Source organism: Polypterus senegalus, chromosome 4 (genome assembly GCF_016835505.1).
Source record: "Polypterus senegalus isolate Bchr_013 chromosome 4, ASM1683550v1, whole genome shotgun sequence".
NCBI classification, from domain to species: Eukaryota; Metazoa; Chordata; class Cladistia; order Polypteriformes; family Polypteridae; genus Polypterus; species Polypterus senegalus.
In genome coordinates, this window is record NC_053157.1 from 180,728,145 (window position 1) to 180,751,634 (window position 23,490).

Genomic DNA, 23,490 nt, shown 5'->3' on the forward strand with positions numbered 1-23,490 from the left:
AGCGCAGTACTCTCGACAAGCCTTGTTCCTCTTACAGTTTTTAAATGGTATATTCTATCTATACTAGAGCTACAAAAGCAAAGATGGCTTTGCCCTGAACAAATGGGTGTTTTGTGAATCCTGCTCTCCATGTCAACATTGATTCAGACAGCAAGCCAGAGTTTCTTTCACACCTACATGTGAGTTATGAGACAAAAAAGGGATTAGAGAAAAATCCATGTGGTGTCAAGGAGAACATGCAAGCTCCAAGTGACTGGGAGTAAGCCTGGGTAGCAATGGTTGCAGGTGTACATCCATGCCATCCCTACATTAAAAAAAAACGCAAGATGGCATTCTCATATGTGTGATTATTCAACAGCATCAGAATCAGAATCACTTTTACTTAAGCTTGATAGTTTTGGAGCTGCTTATAACAGAAAACAATACCACATGCAAATAACATAAATAAAATAAACTACATACATATAAACAGTACAATTATAAAAGAGATGTGCAGGTGAAAGTGTGTGTGAGTGTGCTTATAGTATGTACACACATGCACACACATACATGAACATGTACTACACACACACACACCTTCATACAGTCTATGAAAGAACACACAAATAAGTGTGGAAGATGGGCTAAATTACTGGTTGGCACAGGCTAGGCCTCATGCAGAGTAACTGTTGTGGTCTCTCTTAGTTTTAATTTTAATTGGCCTAAAGTGTTTACAGCAGACGTGTTTTGGGAACAAGTGATGACCAGGGTGAGATGAGTCCGTGGTGATCTTTTTGACTCGGTTAGTGACACAGATTGTATACGGGTCTGCAACAGATGGAAGGGCACAGCTAATGATTTGTCAGCACGCCTCACAACACGCTGTAATCTATTTTTGGATTGGACCATTGCTGAACTGAACCTGACAACAATGGCGAAGGTAAACACACTTTCAATTACGGCTTGGTAGAATGGTACTAGGATAGGCTGGGAAATATTCAGTTCCTTTAGTTGGCGTAAAAAGTACATTCGCCGCTGAGCCTTCTTAGTGATGGAGGTGGTGTTAATGACTCAGCTGAGAGTGTTTGTGACAGTTGTGCGCTAAAATTTGAAGGATTCCACCATCTTGTCTGGAATTATTAACTTCTAGAGGGACAGGTTGTAACTGCAGTTTGTGAAGGTCTTGGTGGCATCGAGCACGTAGTTATTGGTAGCACACCAAGACTCAAGATGAGCCCCCTCCTATCTGCATATTGTTTCATTTCCATTAGTTGTTACTCTAATGATGGTGGTGTCCTCAGCAAACTTAATGATTTTCCCCGAAGGGACAGTGGATCTACACTAAAAAAAGTATAACATTGATGTTGTTCATTCAATGTAAATTTTCTCTTTCAAGCAACTTAAGATTGTTATTTAGTGTCGTAGCTTGAAATATTTGGTTTCAGATCTTAAACTAAGTAAAAAGATTTGTTTGTACCAAAGCAAGTTATGGTGGAAGGAATAAATGTAAAAATCCATTTCAGTTAACTTAATATTTTAGGTTGTTAATGTGCTGTGTTTGAGGGGCCGTTTGTATATTCTTCCGGTCAAACTTTCCAGCGTGATGGCTTTCCAACTGTCAAAAAAGAAGAACAACTTAAAAAATAGATTTACTTCAGTATAAAACGAATTGCACCCAATCACTGTAAATGATTTGCCTCAACTTAAAAATTGTGGGATCAATAGGCTAAAAAGAATTATGTTGGTTCAGATTGAAAATATTAAGTGTGAATTATCACCTTATTTTTTTCAGTGTACAGTCATTGGCGTACAGGGAATAGAGTAAAGGAGTAAGTACACAACCTTGAGGGGCAGCAGTGGTGAAATAGAGACAGTCAGTGTGGTGGGAGCCCATCATAACATACAGGTTCTATAGGGAGCAATTTAAAGGGAACATGGTGGAAGAAGTTAGAAGGTGCACCGATATCCCAAATTACAGTAAGTGCGACTTCATCCTGCCCCTAGCTGTGTACCTTCTGCTCTGCAGGAAGTATAAGTGCCTGGCACAACGATTGGTTGTGTTGGTCTCTCACTTTTTTCTTATTTTTGTATTTTTGTGTCCTGTTTGTCTCTTATTTACAGTATGAAGCAACACAATGCAATGTTGATTGTTGCAGAGGACAGAAAGATATGGAAGAAGACCCTAACGGGAACAGCCAAAAGAAGAAGAAGATTATCATTCTTATTATAAATTTCTAGTGATACATAGATGTTTTGTTTTTGTTATTTATTCATCTCAGACAATTTTCTGAGCTACCTCCAGGAGGTCTCGTGGTGTGCACTCTTAAAGCAGCAGCACTCGTCTGGACACAGATAATCCTAAACATTTCAGGCAGCAGTGGGAGTCACACATGTATTTCTGGGTGGAGCACAGGACTGAGATAATTTTTAAAAATATTTTTAGAGCCATACGAATGCAGAACGCATGCTAATATTATTGGGGAAAACGTTCCTGCTCATTCCCTGCCTATTTTTCAACGTGGGCACCTCAACCTATGCTGCTCTTTCAGGTCTTCTCACTAATGGTATTTTACAAAATGCTTCTGATATTAAGAGCAGTGAAGTTTATTTGAAAGCTGGCTGTGATTGCTCTAAATTTTTACTGAAATTAATGCTATAGCCCAACATAAGGGTATGGCCATAACCAGAGTGTGAAGACGAAAACAAGTGAAAAGAGAGAGACGATAGTCTTTGAGCTGCACATCCCATTAGGAGATGGTGCGGTCTTGAGGTCTGTAGTAACTGCTCCATCTGGACTAGGCATGGGACACCTGAAGGAGGCTGGCATATGTCTTTGATTACACAAAATGAACTACACCAGGAATTAGTGGCTTCCTACACACAGAGATAAGGTAACCCAATGTATTCCGGGGTGTCTGACCTTCAGAGTGAGTTAGCTTAGGAATCTTCACATGGAGCAGGAAAACCCTCTAAACTGGCAGGTGACAGTAGATGGGCCCTGGTGTAAACAGATGGAATCAAAGGAATCATCTAACGGCAGTTTGAGACAACTATCCCTTTAAGAGCTGCTAAGGATTTAGGAATTCAGTGACACCAGGGCTGCTAAATGATCTTCTAACCGGTGTCTTTGTTGTCAAGAAAAGGAGCCCATGAGCCAAGATGTGAATCTGAGGCTTAGCCAGCAGTAACCTTGGGATTGGATTTAAATGTGAGAGTGGGGCTGTCAACTATCTGAGAATTCAACACATGCACTTGTGACTTTATATTCACTCTATAGCCAAATTACCCTTGCTGACTACTAGTGATAAGAATAGCGATTTACAGAAAACTGGATTTGCCGTTAAACTCTGTTTCTCTTCATTAAAAAAGATTGCAAACAGCTAAATTTGTGCAGTTGACACAAAAAGAAAAGCGTTTATTTCCTGCATGGAAGTGTTTTCATGTATTAACCTCACATGTGTGAGTCTCCCATTTAATATTTAAATAAAAAGTTTTTAAGAAAAAATCTCAGCACTCACCCTTTCACAGGTAAACATTTTGTTGTGCCAGTAGATGTTTGCTATACCACTTGTTATACCAGTAAGGGGACATGCACTTTGGCCATTTTGATGACATTCATGGTGACTGCAGTCCTAAAATTGCATTAGAAAGCTGCACGGCACATGGAATGTGCAGACCTTCATCTACAGGGATAAAGGAACAGGAAGGTGTGATTTCTAGGTAATGGAGGGCCAAGCAGCTCTCTGTGCAGTGAGATTTTCCTGTGGAGAAAACACAGTAATGGGCATGAGGGGGCATTTTCATGTGTCTGTGTGCCTAAAATATGCAGCATGTTACATTTTTTTAAAAAAACTCACTAGGCTTCCACAGTAATATGTACAAGAGGCATAAAAAGAATTTATTTTACTGTTGTGTAGGCAGTTACATATGAACAAGTCTTTAGAGAGTAATATTTCTTGTTTTCTACGCCAAAAACTATTTAAACCCCCAAAATAGGGGGGGAGTGGTGGCTCTGAGGCTAAGGATCTGCACTGGTATCCAGAAGGTTGCCAGTTCAAATCCCTGTCACTGCCAAAAGAGATCCTACTCTGCTGGGCCCTTGAGCAAGATCCTTAACCTGCAACTGCTCCAGGGGCGCTGTACAATGGCTGACCCTGCACTCTGATCACAAGGGGTATGTGAAAACTAACAAATTCCAAATACAAGAAATTATATAAGGAGAAATAAAGAACAAAAAAAAATAATCTTAGTGTCAGTTGTTTCATGAAAGTGTATGCTAATTGAACTTCACTTTTACACTCCTGTCTGCTGAATACAGCATACTCCGCACAGGATGTACCTTTACGAAGCACAAAAGAGGTCAAAATCTGAATTATGAATTTTATATGTCAAGTAAGTCAGTGGGTCGTAATCTTTAGTTTGGAATGTGAAGCTGGGGGACATTTTTTGAATCTTCCTTCAATTTATTTCATTAAGTTTTCCCTGTATCACAAACCCGGCATGTCGATTAGTATGTCTTTCTGAATTATTTGCTTAATTATCTAATTATCTAAGACTACATGGAATGGTGACTTACAAATACATCAGTAATAACAGGTTACTATCAAAGATTTCTGTCTTCATGATGAACACTTCACTTGGATTCCTCTCTCTATCCCCAGATAGTGCACATCATGTCAGCTGTTGCAACACTTTCTCAGAAGTGCTGTCACACCAATCTGATAGCCATCTGTCAGATGGGAAAATAAAAGACATTCGACTCGTTCTTCAAGCTGCAATAGCAGATTTGCATCCTGTTTGACTCATGTACTGAAATCCATTTCCAGAGTGGCCGTCTCTCCTTGATAACGTCCTGACATTACTCAAAGTTTCTGTCTAAGGAATGAGTCCAGCTTTCTGAGCTCAGATGCTGCCTGACAAACGTTTAAAGCCTGGTAATGAATTACACTTTACTGTAAGCGCTGCTCCCTCCCTCTTCACATGTAATGATCTCCTAGGAATGTTTTTCTTTATGTTTTCCTGTTACATTTTTGGAGTGTACTGACTGAAGAAGCAGACTTCCTTAGACTTTAGATTTGTGTGACCTTAGTTAGTTAATCTGCTGGCACTCCAACTGTAAGAAACAAATTGAAATACTTGAACCAATGCCACGTGCCTTTGGGTGGTGCTCTCTATTGAAAGCACAATAAAAAATATCGTTTATTTTTTTGGTTTTGTTTTTTGAGTATGCTGATGGTGAATGTAATTCCAGGCTACCTTAGGTGCCTCATGATGTGAAGTCAGTGGATAGTTCAGCATTAGACAGCTTTGACAGAATAAATGGAAAAGTATGACTGTAAAGTATGGACAGAGGGACTGTAAGTATAAAAGGAAGACACAGGACAGAGACAATGCGAAAGAAAGAAAGAACAAACAAATGAACGAACAAATGAACGAACGAACGAACAAACAAAAGTTACCATGGCAGTATAGGAAATAGACCCTGCTCAGGCAGTAAGCCTCAAGGGAATTATTCCTCCCCTGCATGCTACTAGAAGCTGACTCTGACAGTGGACAGTGTCAAACACCCCCTGACCTGCAGAGCACACAGTTCCAGGAGCCAGGATACCCAAATAAGTAGGCCTACCAGATGTGCCATAGTTTCATGTCATCACATATTTTGCTGGCCCTCTATGTCCAGTCACTTTTCAAGGAGTGGATGTAGAGCTGGTCCACTCCTACAAGTACTTTGGGGTCCACACTGATGACAGATTGGACTGGTCTTGTAGCAGAGAGGAACTACATAAGTAAGGGCAGAGCAGGCTCTTTTTCCTTAGGAGACTGAGATCCTTTAATGTGGGATACTGCAATTACTTAATGTGCCACTTCCAGCTACACAACATGGAAATTCAGTTCAGTTCAATGTATTTGTGTACTGCTCTCAATGGCTGAATAACTACACAGTCAAATTGCTGCACATGTTTGTTACTGTATCTCACCGTTCATTTTCAAAGCTGCTCAGTTGAGTTCCGGGTTTTGGGGCACGAGCTCCTACCCCCAGAAGCATTGGTGCATGGTGGGAGGCAGCACTGGACAGAGGCCATTTTAAGACGGGACAACATTTACTGCTATGGTATACTTATAAAAACACACAGAAAAATGACATGCAACAAAACACAAAGTATGATATATGTAAACAGAAATTAAATTGCATATTGTATGTGACTTATTTTTTTTAATATAAATTATGTATGTTTTTATTTTAGCTAAATATCCTTATATCTTCACATGATTTTGGTAAATTAAATGCATTATCAATAAGATTTCATCAGATCTTTGTAATATATAGGTTTGAGCAGACAAAAAAACAAATCAAAAGAAATGTAAAGATTTATACTTAGAGGTGGAAGAACTATAGACATCACTTCACAATTTGACTCTTCACTGTAGATTGAATTTGACTATAGACTCTTCACTGACAACCACCAGACTGTGCCAAAGTCTATGTTGGGTGCCATGCCGGTTCTAGGATTTTTGCCCTGCCACCTCCTTTGCTTTGACAGGAATGATCGCTGCCAGACCTGTACACTGAGACCTGGAGACAGGACTGGGGACAGAAAAGTACAGTGCATTCAGAAAGTATTCACACCGCATCACTTTTTCCACATTTTGTTATGTTACAGCCTTATTCCAAAATGGATTAAATTCATTTTCCTCAGAATTCTACACACAACACCCCATAATGACAACGTGAAAAAAGTTTACTTGAGATTTTTGCAAATGTATTAAAAATAAAAAAATTGAGAAAGCACATGTACATAAGTATTCACTGCCTTTGCCATGAAGCTCAGAATTGAGCTCAGCTGCATCCTGTTTCCCCTGATCATCCTTGAGATGTTTCTGCAGCTTAATTGGAGTCCACTTGTGGTAAATTCAGTTGATTGGACATGATTTGGAAAGGCACACATCTGTCTATATAAGGTCCCAGAGTTGACAGTTCATGTCAGAGCACAAACCAAGCATGAAGTCAAAGGAATTGTCTGTAGACCTCCGAGACAGGATTGTCTTGAGGCAAAAATTTGGGGAAGGTTACAGAAAAATTTCTGCTGCTTTGAAGGTCCCAATGAGCACAGTGGCATCCATCACCCGGAAGTGGGAGAAGTTCGAAACCACCAGGACTCTTTCTTAGAGCTGGCCGGCCATCTAAAATGAGCAATCGGGGGAGAAGGGCCTTAGTCAGGGAAGTGACCAAGAACCCAATGTTCACTCTGTCAGAGCTCCAGAGGTCCTCTGTGGAAAGAGGAGAACCTTTCAGAAGGGCAACCATCTCTGCAGCAATCCACCAATCAGGCCTGTATGGTAGAGTGGCCAGACAGAAGCCACTCCTTAGTAAAAGGCACATGGCAGCCTGCCTGGAGTTTGCCAGAAGGCACCTGAAGGACTCTCAGACCATGAGAAACAAAATTCTCTGGTCTGATGAGACAAAGATTGAACTCTTTGGTGTGAATGCCAGGCGTCACATTTGGAGGAAACCAGGCACCACTCATCACCAGGCCAATACCATCCCTACAGTGAAGCATGGTGGTGGCAGCATCATGCTGTCGGGATGTTTTTCAGCAACAGGAACTGGGAGACTAGTCAGGATAAAGGGAAAGATGACTGCAGAAATGTACAGAGACATCCTGGATGAAAACCTGCTCCAGAGCGCTCTTGACCTCAGACTGGGGCGACGGTACATCTTTCAGCAGGACAACGACCCTAAGCACACAGCCAAGATATTAAAGGAGTGGCTTCAGGACAACTCTGTGAATGTCCTTGAGTGGCCCAGCCAGAGCCCAGACTTGAATCTGATTGAACATCTCTGGAGAGATCTTAAAATGGCTGTGCACCGACGCTTACCATCCAACCTGATGGAGCTTGAGAGGTGCTGCAAAGAGGAATGGGCGAAACTGGCCAAGGATAGGTGTGCCAAGCTTGTGATATCATATTCAAAAAGACTTGAGGCTGTAATTGCTGTCAAAGGTACATCGAAAAAGTATTGAGCAAAGGCTGTGAATACTTATTTACATGTGATTTCTCAGTTTTTTTATTTTTAATAAATTTGCAAAAACCTCAAGTAAACTTTTTTCATGTTGTCATTATGGGATGTTGTGTGTAGAATTCTGAGGAAGAAAATGAATTTAACACATTTTGGAATAAGGCTGTAACATAACAAAATGTGGAAAAAGTGCTGCGCTGTGAATACTTTCTGGATGCACTGTATTTAGGACCTCAATTTCACAATTTGAGAATGTTGAGTTATAGCAATGTCTGTTTAAAAGACTGTCTCAGAAAAATACGCTCTTGAGGGGTGCCATTTCAGAAAAAGAGTAGGAATCGGGCTGTATTAGTTGTCTTTATTTGTTGCTTTTAATGTTTCTCTAAAGAGAATTAAGAAACACTTAACTTGTTGCTAAAATTGTGGTTTAGCTTCTATAGTTCTCTATTTAAACCATCAGCTAAACGTATGCCTTTTGATGATGGTGACATTCTACATATAATTTTTCTTTTTTAACTAAGGCATTACCATAACATATACAGTACATGTTGTTTAAATTAATAAAATAAATTAAAAGCAAAGTGACAACATTGAGTAAAACTGGGAATATGATTATCTTTACCCACAATTCCTATTTACAGTACATTTTTCTATCCAAAAAAAATGTACAACTTCTTTAGCGTGGCCAGAGAGAATCTCACAAATGGTGGTGAGCAACAGAGGATGATATTTGCTCAATTTTAACACAAGTTTTAATGTAAGTCCACTTGGGAGGCGATCATAGTTTGGGTTAAATCAGCTTTTCACAACTCACTCTTCTGTTCTGTTCTGTTGCAGTTTTGATTGTTTAATTTCGCAATGTCTGTCACTTCTGTGTTATAGTTTTAAGATTATCATTACTGGCATCATTACTGTTATTGTTGTTCGTATTATTGTTGGACTGTGTAGGTCGTCAGACGTTAAGACTGCACATCATAAACACTTCTTTGTGTTCCAATCGGGTCTGGACAAATTTTTCTAAACAAAATAAAAATAGAAATCTCAACATGGGGATGCAGTAACGCGGCCTGAATACTAGAGGGTACTTGCCTAGACCGCCTATGCCCAGAAATGGCCCTACAAAGGAATTTAGGTCCAAGACATTCAACACACTGGAATATCATTTGGAACAAGTATGACTTAACAGGTCTGGAAAAACTGCAGAGAGGAACTGCTAGGTGGATTCCAGGACTTACAAGTCAGTCAGTTCATGTTAAGGAAACAGAGCTGACAAGATCAAAAAGTGTTATTAGGGTAGCTATCATTTTAAAATCAGTCCTTCAACAAGAACACTGGGCTAAGACAGAGGCTAGCTAACAATGCTTATAAAAAGTATTCACCCCTTGAACATTTTCACATTTTATTGTTTAAAGAAAATTGAATCACAGTGGATTTAATTTGGCTTTTTTTGACACTGATCAACTGAAAAACACTCTTTAATTTCAAGCTGAAAGCAAATCTGTGCCAAGTGGTCTGAATAAATTACAAATATAAAGCACAAAATAATCAGTCTCATAAAAGTTCAACAACTTCAGGGTGGCACACCAAAATAATCACTGGTGTGGCCAATTGGTTTTTGATGTTCTATAACTAGTTCAATGGAGATCACCTGTCCGTAGTCAAGTGGCTTCAGCAGATTGTAGTCTCACTGCACCGTATCTGGAAGGTCCAACTTGAGTTGAGTTGGTATGGTGGCTTAACTTACGCAAGGAAGACAAAAGAACACTCCAAGCATCTCCATGAAAAGGTGATTGAAAAGCACAAGTCAGGGGGTGGAGACAAGAAAATATTCAATTTGCTGAATATCCCTTGGAGTCCAGTTAAAGTGATCATTAAGAAATGAAGAGTATGGTACTGCTGTAAATCTGCCCAGATCAGAAAATGGAGCAATTGTGCATGTAGAAGATGAGTGAGGGAGGTCACCAAGAGATGTCTACTAGTTCTGATGAAATTCTAAGCTGCGGTGACTGAGATTGGAGAGATTGTGCATATAACAAGTGCTTCGCCAGTCACAGCTTCATTGGAGAGTGGCAAAGTGAAGAAATACATAGAACATATTGACAAAAAGCACAGGGGAGCCTCTGAAGTCAGCTGGAAGAAGATTTGGAGGTCTAATGAGACTAAACTGAGTTTGTTGGCCATCAGACTAAATTCCATATTTGAACACTGCACATTCTCAAAAACAACCCATGTCCAACAAGAACCACGGTGGTGGCAACATCATACTGTGGAAATATCATCACACTTATGAGGGTTGAGGGGAAAATGAATGCATTAAAATATAGAGGACTCCAAGTAGAAAACTTGAATCTTGCGTCCTGGGAGAAGGATTGTTTTCCAGTAAGACAACAAGATCAAGAATAAAGACAAAGTTTCATGGGAATGGCTTAAATTTAATAACATTAATGTTATGGAGTGGCCAAGTTAGGTTGCAGATCTGAATATGACTGAGAACTTGTGGCTGAACTTCGAAATGTCTGCTCACTCATGACCCCTATGTAACCTGAAAGAGTTTGAGCAGTTCTGCAGAGAAGGAAGAGGCAAAACTACAATGTCAGGATGTGTACTGCTGATAAAGACCTGTGGACGCAGGCTCAAAGCTGTGAAATATGGACTTGAAGGAGATGAATACTGACGTGTTCTGTTATTTCTTGTTTTATATTTGTAATTAATTTAGATCCACTTGGCAAAGATCAGTTTTCACTTTGACATGAAAGAGTCTTTTTTGTTGATCAGTGTGAAAAAAAAAAAAAAATTATATTAGTGGTGATCCAATGTTGTATGACAATAAAATGTGAAAACTTACAAAAGGAGATGAATACTTTTTAAAGGCTCTGTATATGAGAATTGGACATATTTTTTCACACACACTGTGATCTACAGATATCTGGTTTAAGGCACAACAAACGGCACCTAGAAGAGTGACTTCTCTAAAAGTTGAAATGGAAGATTTCAATCTTTAGAGAAAGTTGAAATGTATAATGGGCCAATAATGTAAGCGGTGAGGATGAAAGCAGCGTCATTGGAGATGAATAAAACTAGACCAGTCTCACCAGGCTGACGTGGGGCAGCTCCTATCGGATACCACTCAAGGTGCCTGTGATCCCCTCTCTCCATCTCTAGCTTTTCCAGTATACCGTATCTCTTGATTTGTTGTTGAGGTGGCCATCTCTATTATGGCGGACCTTCCAGCTGGTGAGCAACCTGTTTTATTGGTCAGCTACATGTAGTTACCAATTAACGTCATCATTGCTTCTTTACTGTCGAGGTGTTCGTATTAAAATTTGATTGTGTGGTCCCTTTCTGATCTCCTTATGACTTGTAAGCTCTTTTTAGCGTGGCTTCTGATGGCACCAAAATTAGTGTATATAGCATCCTGGTAATATCCACCATCCCTTTGCCCTGAAATTTATAGACAGTGTGGACCACCAGGGGGTGCACCAGCTACCCTAACCCAACACAGACAGGCAGACACAAGTTCCAGTCCAGTACGTGCCTTTTATTTACAGCTAGGGAGCACAGTACACAAAACACAGCACACGACTTCTCTCTTCTTTCTCTTCCTCTCTTTGACCTTCTCCTCCACTCCTCCATGGTCAAGCTTCGTCCAACTCCTCCCGACTCTGGCTCCCCGAATGGAGTGAGGCGGCTCCTTGAATGATGGCCCTTGGAGTGTTCCAGGTGGCTCATTAATCGGACATGGAATCACTCCCAGGTGTGGTGGGAGCCCAATGCAGGGCTCTGCAGCTCTCCCTGGTGGCCCCCATGGAACCCAAAAGGGCTCTGCCAAATTCCAACTCCCAGCATACCCTGCAGGAGAATCCATGGTGCCACAGCCACCTAGGAGAGCTACCCTCTAGCGTCCTGGGGAAGGTATTGCCCTGCCAATGCTCTCTCCATCGGCACTTCCATGCAGTTGGTGTCCTGGCCATCTCAATAGCAAATGTGCCAAATATTTATGAAGCATCAGGCTGGTGAAACAATCACAATAGCAGAGGCTATCAGAACAGAAGCAGAAGCCTTCTGTTCACCGTGAACAGAAAAGTGATGGCACTATGTGGCATTGCCACAAATGTATCAAGCAGGGTAGTTAGGAGTAAGAGCTTTCCAGTCAGAGACCTTCTGTTGTGCTCTTAGCAAAGTATTGGAAACATCAGGTGGGCAGAAAATGCCAAGCTTTTCTGTGTTGCCCTGAGAAGCCTGTTGTGGAAACACATTTCTTATGTCTCATCAGACTGACCTCTGGAACTCATTGGAAGCATTGCAATGCATTCTGGGTAGATTCATCAGCTCCAGACCCATGGTTGTGGTTTTACTTCTATAAAAACAACAGCATGTTTTTTTTTTTGCCTGGAAGCTGCCCAAAGTGGGGATGTTCAAAAACCTGAGGGTCCTGTTCAAAAGTGAAGAAGACTCCAATGTATGCATTTTTCCTGTCTCCCAGCTCATTTCTATTCCTGTCTTCATCTACAGAACATCTATGCACTCTAGGCAGTGGTCAAAATAATGGAGACACCCAGGTTTTGATTGGACTTTTTGAGTTGTTGAGATACTGAGAATTATTGAGATTGTGTTTTTGAATTATGTTTGACAGTTTGCAGCTTGGGGAAGATTGTACTAAATGTTGCAGGTCCAGAGAAATATGTCTAAATATCACTGAAGCAAAGCATTATTGTATTTGTAGTGTATTTCTAATTATTTCTGATGCTTCATGGGTGCTACTTAATGCTCAAGTCGAAAAGTGTCACTAGGGGTCTCTTCATTGAAGTGTATTTGATTGACCGTTTCAGTTGCTGCTTCTTTTCAAGTGATTAATGATGATACAATACGTTTGAATGGATTTATACACGTACTGGATTTATACATTCTTAAATTTCAAGCAATGAACTAGTGCTCATTTATTTATTTTCCTTAATCTGCACTGAGCTTATGGAAGCAGTTAATTGTCTATCATAGATATTTAATCATTTAATCTATTATTAATGTTAGCATTTCTGCTTACTCGTCTCATGATGTGCTAATACTTCCTCAGCTAGCGATCGATATGGCAGCTTACCGTCTCTTCTATTGATAATGTATTAGCTGGTATGTACGTTTAGAACATATTAATGCAATAAAGAGTAACACCAGCAGCAATGGTGACAGGATTTGTGGTTGCAAGGAGTCAGACTCATTGAACACATGTAATGAAACTCATGGAAGCTGTTTGTTTTATTTTTTTACACATTTTTCTTTGCTATAAGTTCTACTGGAACAAAATGATCCGATGCTGCAGCATTCAAAATGAATGTCACTCGTCCCTTCTAAAGCAGCAGCACACCATCTCTCTGTCCCTCTCCCACACTTCCTGCTCCTTTGGAGATTCACACACTTGAATGGTTCAAATCTCTCTGTCAATCCACATTCCTTGTTAGGCTCCCACATATTCTTTTCTTTCTTATATGTAGGATTGCTCCCTTTAACAATAACTTGATAATACAATTCCATTAACTTATTTGGTTGGCACCTTTCTCCAAAGTGACTTATAATGCTTGATTCATATTTGTTAACATTTCATTTTTTTGTTTTTCCAGTGACTAGCTCATGGTCATGTAGTGTCAGTAGTGGCATGTGAGCCCACCACCTCAAAGTCCAAAGTCTAAAGCCTTAACCTCTACACCGCTCTGATGGCTCATTAGTTGCTCATTGTTCAAATGAACACAAGAGTTCTTTTTTCTGCCCAACAAGCTCATTTTTCTTTCCCTGGCTGAGGGCATCTTATCCAGCCAAAGATCTTGAATGAAATTCAAAGAACTCTAAAGCCTGGCTTGACGTAGCCGCCTGGAAAAAACAAATCCTTGTTGTCTTAGGTCACTCGATCTCGAATTGCTCTTCAAAACCCTAAATGTTCATTCTAAATACCTACAGCCTGAACCTGTCTGCCTATTTTTTTAATTAGGTCATTTTTACAAATGTCTATCAGATTTTGCACTTGTTTTTTCCTTTAAAAGTAGTGCACTCCTTCTGCTCTGGTTCTGCTTGTAGGCATGTGTGGGCTGATGCTGCCTTTAATGGCTCATTACCTCCATGGAATTTCTCTGTCAACTCATAACTACTTTTCTTTTCATTATTGCATCTCTCTGTATTTGTCAACAATCCAATTACTTTAATAAAGTTCTAGTTTTAAAATCGGTTAAGTCTACTTCATCTTCAAAGAGATAAGCAAAAAAAAAAAAGTTAAAGTAAGCTGTAATCATTTTTAGATCCTATGCATGTAGGGTGTGGACGTTCTTGGTGTCACCATGGCGTTGTTACTTCAGAGATTATCTGCTGGACTTTGTAGCAAACTGACACTCAGTTTTTGGCTTCCCACCTGCTTGTCTAGAGAATGGGGTCCTGACTCAATAGTCATAGAGTTAGCGTCCAAAAACTTGCACCTTAAACCAACACGGCAGTGTAAAATAAGAGAAAAGTAAATTTCTTTGTGTGGGCGACAGCGAAGTCATACTGTCCTGCTCTAGTAATGTTCAACTGGGGGGCTTCAAAAAACCTGAATAATGTGAGCTATGAAATGAATTCTTCCTTTCATCCATTGATTGTTCCTTATTCCAGTTCAGGGTTGGGAGAGCCTATCCCAGGATCCCTGGGCACAAGAAAAGAACAATGCCTGGGTGGGACGCCAGTCCATCACAGAACATATCATACATTTAGAGACCATTGCCAGTTAAATTAACCTGAACATCTTTGGGATATAGGAGGACAATTGAGGAGAAAAGTCCTCTGCAGATGCAGGAAGAATGTGACATCTTTTGAACCATAGTGCCACCCGGAATAATTCCTATGAAAGCAAATTCTTCTTCTTCTTCTTTCCGTTAGGGGTTGCCACAGCGGATCATCTTCTTGCATATCTTTCTGTCCTCTGCATCTTGTTCTGTTACACCCATCACCTACATGTCCCCTCTCACCACATCCATAAACCTTCTTTTAGGCCTTCCTCTTTTCCTCTTACCTTGCAGCTCTATCCTTAGCATCCTTCTCCCAATATACCCAGCATCTCTCCTCTGCACATGTCCAAACCAACGCAATCTCGCTTCTCTGACTTTGCCTCCCAACTGTCCAACTTGACCTAACCCTCTAATGTACTAATTTCTAATCATGTTCATCCTCATCATGGCCAAAGCAAATTTTAGCATCTTTAACTCTGCTACCTCCAGCTCTGTCTCCTTCTTTCTGGTCAGTGCCACCGTCTCCAACCCATATAACATAGCTGGTCTCACTACCGTCCTGTAGACCTTCACTTTCACTCTTGCTGATACCCGTCTGTCACAAATCACTCCTGACACTCTTCTCCACCCATTCCACCCTGCCTGCACTTCTTTTCACCTCTCTTCCACAATCCCCATTACTCTGTACTGTTGATCCCAAGTGTTTAAACCCATCCACCTTCACCAACTCTACTCCTGCATCTCACCATTCCATTGACCTCCTCTCATTCACACACATGTATTCTGTCTTGTTCCTACTGACCTTCATTCCTCTCCTCTCTAGAGCATATCTCCACCTCTCCAGGGTCTACTCAACCTGCTACCTGCTATTGCTACAGATCACAATGTCATCAGCCAACATCATAGTCCATGAGGACTCCTGTCTAATCTCGTATAAAACACAAACTTGATATGAAAATTGGCTTAACGTTATGACAAGTTTCAGCCACCCATAAGTCCTATGGAGACTTTTTTGGTGTTGGCATTTTAGTGACACCTGGTCAATGAAGTGAACAGAAAATCTCATTTTAATGAAGTGTCAGTCCCTTACTTTTACTAACTATATCAGAGCTAACTGACGTGTTCTCTCAGTACGGTGGTCTTCATGTTAATTACCTTATGTATAGCCCATGTCCCATAATGGAGCTGGCAATGGCAGCCTGAGCTCTTTTAGAGGATATTGCTAAAGACAGGCTGAAGCACATTTTTAGGGATCGTGATGATTTTTTGGCTAATGATGACGTCTGTTTTTTTAATTGATTCACACTACCTAGTGCCGTCCTCTTGGAGTTTTGTGCTGAGTTGGAGCCTATATTACAGAGACCATCATGTAGAACTCATGCAATTCCTGTTTGGTTACAGATTTTAACAAGGTTATTTGTCGATGGGCACTTTTCAGTGTGAAATGACTGACTGGTCAGAAAACTTGCAGTCATGTCACACCATCTGAATGGATCTAAGAGGCTACCCAGATAGATCCAATATCCTTACAGCCAGGGTGAGCAAACCGAGATCAAAAGGCAATTTGCAGAGACTGCAGAGTTTCCTAATGTAATCGGCACAATTGACTTCACGCATATTGCGATAAAGGCACTGTCACAGAATGAATTTGCTTTTACAAACAAAAAGCACTTTCATTCATTTAATATTCAGCTAATATGTGATACTAAAATGTGTCTGACTGACATTGTTGCGAGGTGGCCGAGCTGAAACTATGATTCCTTTAGTTTATCAAATAGTGTGGGAGAGCAGACGTCAGGGCCATGCTGTGTGTGATTAATGGCTTCTTGGTAAGTAAGCCTAATTGATTGGATTGCAGTTAAGTTTAGCACTTTACAGACAACACATATACAGTAATCTTCCTTTCATATGATAGTGGGTACACCTCAAGAGAGGAGATATAATGTAAGGCACTGCCACATGTGAACGGTGACAGAATGGACCGTTGGTTCATTTACTTGGGGGGTGGCAGCGCTGCATAGAACTTGGCTTGTTCTCTCCAAGTCTTTGGGGGTTTCCTCCATGTTTTCTGGTTTTCTCCCACCATCCAAAGACACGAAGAGTTAGATGAATTGGTGACACTATATTGGCCTGTCAATGTGTGTGTGTGTTCGCCCTGTGATGGAATGGCACCCCGTCCAAGGTTTGTTCCTGCCTTATGCCCTATGCTAGTTGGGATAGGCTCCATTCAACCCACATGACCCTGGTCCACATTAAATGAATTAGAAAATGACTGACATTTGCTTGGCAAAATGATTTTCTTTTTTTGCAAGTTCAAAAAGAATGCTCTTATTATCTTGCAGTTCAACGCCTGCAGCCTGCATCGATTCACTCTGTGCACTGGCAGCAGTATGGGCACTGCATGATGGCACATTGCTATTGCTCTCTCTACTCAGCTGCTCCCGCTCTTGTTTTTTTTGCTTTTATCTGTGACTCCTGCAGAGAGACCATCAAAATGAACGTTTTTGTGACTTTCCAATTCCTTTCTTTTCTACCTTTTATTCCTCTGTTCTTCCATGGTTTGTAGTAAAGAGGTTGCTCAGGAACATGGCCAAATATATAGTGATTAGATTATAAATATTCAGAAAAATCATTTTTTAAGCTATACATGGCTACTGGGGAGAGGTAACAGGGAGTTACTGAAAGAGCATGCATAGTTGATTTAAGATTTATAAAAGAACTTATAAAGGTGTACATACTGTATGTGTTTTCAAAACCAACAGTTTTTTAGTGCGTGGGCTGTTTTTGCCTTTCAATTGTAAGCAAAATGTTAGCACGGAACCTAATCAAGGTTTTATACATGAGGCCCCAGGTGTGTTTCGCTTTCTTTCACAAAAGTGATATTCATTGCATCTACAATCATATCCTGTTCTCTCAGTTATTTCAGAAAAGTAGGAAATATGTAATTTGCTCTTACATTCCTCAAAATAATATCTGTCCATATCTGGCAAATATCTTTTTTAATTATTTTATCGATTTCAGCACAATGAGTACATTTCAGAACTGTGCTTCCATCTCCTGATCCATATTTTATATGAAAGAATCACTCGCTGATATTGAAACAACAAAAAAGGTTAGCAATGCTCAATGAAGTGAGGACAGCACTAATGAATGCCTGCCAGACTCGAGACATACAGTATACTCTTCAATTGCTCCTTGTCAAGTGTGCAGTATTTCGGTCATTTTAAGTAACGTCGGACATTCTCTCCTTGGTTGTGTTAGGTAGGCGAGTGAGAAGTCATTCAGTTTAGCTGGTATAATGCCATGCTGTCAGCGTGGTGTAAGTGATCTCCACATTGGGTGTCGCTCTAAACAGAGCTGTTAAGAGGATTAGGGACTTTTGTGTTCTCTGAAAAATAAGCAGTCTTTCATCCAATAGGCCTTGAGCAGGGGCCCTTCCACAGAAAAAAAACAAAACTTTTTGTTTGAAATGTGTGAAACAGAATTGATTAACATCTAATAAAGGGTATTCTCCCAAGAAAGGTGCTAATATCAGATATGTCCTGTGTGTAATTATCAATGTGAAGTTTTATGAAGTTGCTTGTACAACTTAGACATTCAAGTCAAATCACTACTTTGCGGACAGGCAGACCAACACCACGGAGAGGCTGCGCCGAATGAGTTTATCGAGAGGGTAGCGGCTCCATGGTGGCATCACAATTAATTTCAAGTGCGGTCAATTGCGTCATAGGAAGAGCAGAGTTTAATGGTGGGAGAAGATATACACAGAGGGAAGCCCTATGGAATACTCCAAATTCAGAGTTGTAGAAGTATTGTATCTCCCAAGAACAAAACAGTGAGAAAAATCCTTAAGGACCTTGATACATGGGATACATGGGAATAAATAGTGTCACACACGTGCACTTAGGAGGCAGCTAACAAGCTGAGGTGAGTGATATTACACGGGATAAAAAGGTGATTGTGTGTACTAATGCCTCTATCTCTCTACTTCAGCAGAATTAAAGAAGAAAAGCCATAACTTACCCACAATACTTCCAGTCCCCCAAAATGGCTACTACCCAACAATACCATCGACTTCATCACTTCCGGTTTCTAATGATGACATTACTTCTGTCCATTATGAATGACCTCAATCTGTTTCCGCCCTGATGACATCACTTCCGTCTGTCTGCGTTGATGTCATTTCCTGTCACCATTTGCCTGTATAAACTCCATGTATCAATTACAATTTGTCAGATGCTCTTGTTTTTGATCCATTTTCCTCTCATTTTTTCATTTGTCCAACAGACATTATACGGGGTTATTCCCCAACTCTTCTTGGAGTTTTTCAGTGTGTCTTATTTCTTATAATACACTCAAAAGAAAAAGAAACTATATTCCATATCAGTGTTTGTCACAATATTTACAAATCTGACAAATGTGTTGAATTTTATGCCTACCTAAAACTTTACATAGAATTTAGTGAAGAATAATTGTGTATCTATCTTATATATAAACGTCTACGTGTGGAAGTGTGTGTGTCTGTCTGCTGGCCCGGAAGTGCGAGGTTACAGAATGAAGCTGAAAGAAAGCAACTCCGTCGCCAAAGTAAAACTGCCAATGAAAGACAAACGAGAGAAAAACTTCCTGATAGACAAGCGAGGTGAGCACGTCCGCAAAATGTAACCGCTGACTTTGCATTTCAGTTTTTTTCTGACGATTTCAATAGTTTCTAGGAACCCTGGCTTTTTACAGCACAGGCTTACATAGCTGGTTATATTTATATTGAAATAATGTGGGATATAATACTGCTACCCAGATTTTCACTTTTAAATAATGGGGTTTTCGGAGGTGACCCTCTAATGTGACCGTTTAGCACACTTTATGTGAAATGCTCACGCTTGTACTGTTCTTCTGTACTGACTTTTGGAGGTGGGGCTTTGGTGACATCTTGCTGAACTGGAATATTCTGGCTATCGTATCTCCAGTAATATTCTCCAGCTCCTCTTGTGCGAAACACAAGTAGTCAGTTGTGATACAGGTCTTTGTATGGGTCTTTTCCCAGGAGGCTGTGCCTAGTGAACCACCAAGTGCAGATGGGCATATCACTGCTTTCACAGCTCTTTTCAGGTTTGCAGGTTTTGCTTCTCTCCCCAGTTCTTGTCACTCCTAATATTCTGTTGATATTTTAATCAAGTATCTTTGCACCTCAATATTGCTGTTAATTAAAGTCTGCCCAAATGTGTACAGCCACGAGAAGAAAGCAGAATGAGGCTGTCCAGTGGAGGATTGGACAAGTGAGATGTGGTGCCTGTACAGATAAGTGGCCATGTGTTGGCTGACCTCCTTAAAACTGGTGATGTAGTAGTCAAGGCATTTCCTTTCCAAAGCATCTAGTGCACTTTTATTATCAAAAAGGAAAGATAATCTCCTCCACTTTAACTACTGTATGTCGGTAAGGTGCATCAGTATCAGTCTTTCATGGTCAACCTAATCACAGTATAAATAACAGGTTTAATGCTGTTAATGGAAATGAATTTGACCTCAGTCTTGGTCCTGCCATCAGTGGAAAGGCATCTTTACATTTGGAACTGTGTGCATCCCTGCTGAACTGCTCAGTTGTTTTGTGGGCCACCTGGTGAACAGAAGGCTGCAACACCTTTGCTCAAAAGTTAGCGTTTTCTCCATTATTTTGACAATGAGATGTCATTGTCTTCAATGTTTTTATGAATATTATTTTTTATGTCAATTATGGCCACTTCTATAAAATGTTCAAAAGCCCTCCAATTCAGCTTTGTGCTTGATGTTGCCTCCTGAGACCCTGTAATAGGTTGGACCATTGCACATTTACAGTGCTAGCTAGCATTTTTAGAAAACCTTTTAGCTATCTTAAAAAGCTTTTTGAATTTATTTCAAAAGTCTTCTATAATCTTTGGGTCAGTGGCCAGTCCTTTGTGCCTTTACTGATGTCTTCCATTGTCCTCACACAGAAACGTATCTTCATGGCTAACTGTCTTCTGTCTCTTTTACTCATCACTTGCAGCTGTCATTGATTTTCTGACAAAACTGACGAGTTAGGACTTCAGCAACTGCATCTCACTTCCTGCTGCCTAAATGGCTGATCACACTCCTTACATCTCTAGCACCAAACAAACAGCTTTTACTGTCTTCTTTATCAAAGAGAATCTCCTCTGCAAACTCTGCTTCTTTTTGCTGATTTCCATTTTCTTATATAGTAGCCACTTTCACACTGCTATGCTCAAAATAAAGCTGTTAGCTGTTCACTTATATATGACTTGCATTAATGTGAGTTGAATTTCATTGGCATTAATCGGAGTGTAGAATGGTGCCAGGATAGATAGATAGATAGATAGATAGATAGATAGATAGATAGATAGATAGATAGATAGATAGATAGATAGATAGATAGATAGATAGATAGATAGATAGATAGATAGATAGAAAACTGAGTGGTATTATAATAGATAATTAAAAGTATGATAGATAGATTTATTTACAATAATAACTATTTACAAAAGTCACGCGCACAAACCCCAAGCACAGTCCTGGCCACAATATGCCTTTCTTCGGGCCGCCTCCACTCTCCTCTCTGCCTTGTCCTTCTTCCACCCGACTCTAGCCCTGAATGAATGGAGACGGCCCCTTTTATGCAGACCTCGGATGAGCCCCAGGTGTTCCCGGCATTCCTCCCTTGGCCACGCCCCAGCGTGGCGGAAGTGCCGGCTGTCCTCCCGGCAGCTCTCTGGGTGCCGTCCTAAATCTTCCCCTCAGCACTTCCTTGTGTGGCGGAAGTGCTGGGATAACAGGTCCCCAAGGCATTGGGGCGCCTCCTGGCGGTGACCACGGGCCCCTACAGGGTGGAGCTTCCATGCCCTGTACCCGTGGCTGCCAGAGCAACCAGGAATGCGGCCCCCACGTGATCCAGGGTGGGCTTTGACCCTCTTCCGGTCCCTCTCGGCGTCCCGGCCGGGTCGTTGCCACTGGCATCCCTTACAATAGATAGATAGATAGATAGATAGATAGATAGATAGATAGATAGATAGATAGATAGATAGATAGATAGATAGATAGATAGATAGATAGATTGTAATAGCACTTTCCTCAATATAGACAGATGCAGAATGCACTAAACAGATAGCAAGAGTCAAGAGATCCACATTCACAAAGAAAGGTCTACGCATTTCATTACCTATTGTACTGTCTACTGTATACTGTACTGTACTGTATGTATACTTTGTATGTGACAAATAAAATTTGATTTGATTTTGTCTCAAAAGTTTGGGAAGTTGGTCAGCAAACCCTGTGATCCATGGAGCCCTTCAAGCAGGGCCAGATTAGGCACAGACCAATACAGCTTCCTTTGCTTAATTGAAATGACATTAAGACTTAATAAGTGTTGAAAGAGAAATAAGAGATTAAAACTTACCTTGCTTATGTGGCAGAGAAGTAAAAGAAATAATAAAATAAAGAGCTTAAAGGGGATTGGTCTTTTACACTTATCAGCTGGTGAGTTAAATACTCACCAAAGTAAGCCATCTATTTTTAAACTTGATGAAAATGAAACTCTTACATCATGGGATGGAAACAAATATGATATCTGATGACACCTTTTTATTTCATTAGTGCAGAGTAAAGTTGAAGAGAGCAGGTTAAGGAAAAGTACCAAAGAATATTTTAAAGTCAAGTGGGGTAGCGAAAGACTGGGCAAAGAAACTCTGTGGTGCCCCTTCTCCTTTGGTGCCCTAAGCACATCATTATTTTGCCTAATGGTTAATCCAGGGATAGATAGATAGATAGATAGATAGATAGATAGATAGATAGATAGATAGATAGATAGATAGATAGATAGATAGATAGATAGATAGATAGATAGATAGATAGATAGATAGATAGATTGTAATAGCACTTTCCTCAATATAGATAACCATCCAGGCTCACTAGAGAGAAAGAGAGGTTCCTGAGTGGAAGCTGAACATACTTCTGTAGCACGCCATGAAGCCAGCAAGTGGTCCCGAGCACCTTTAAAGGAGGTGTCTGAATGAATTGGGTGGAGGCCAGCGCAGTACTCTCTTATCCAGCCACAAGGAGGACACCCACCGCCCCAGAGGAGCATGAGTAGGGCTGGTGGCTCCTTTGAAATATGTAGCAGTAAAGAGGGGCAGTCACTGTGACTGTGACTAAAAAAACAGGCCTGTCTTTAAAAGGATAGTTGTAAGAAATCAGTGAATTTAAAGGGACAACAGCAGTTCAAAAAAGATCAGTAGATGGAGAAAGGGACACAAGAGTAGATGTGAGGTAAAATGGAGTTGAAACCAGAGAGATAAAAGTTATAAAAAGAATAATCAAAAAATAAAGGAGAAAAGTACAGCCTAGTAACAAAGCAAATGTTTGGAGCCAAAAATCAAATCCAGAAAAACAGCAAAAGAAATGCAGGACAAAGGATTGCACTTTATCGGACTACCAGGATGACACGCATGCCACATTGTCATATTTGATAGCCATGACATCATGATGTCACACGCCGTGTCTTTACTATGGATAGTTTATCTAATTTGGTAAAGACGTTCTATACCTTTAAAAGAAATATAATTTTTACAACAAAAGTAAAAAATTCCTAAAGGACAAAATGTTATATAAATGGCTGCAACGGACAGACTTTCACTTTGCATGGAGATATTGACAATGTAGTTACATCTCATTGACACTAGGAGGCAGCACAGCTTTTTCTTCTTCTTCTTCGTCTTCTTTTCC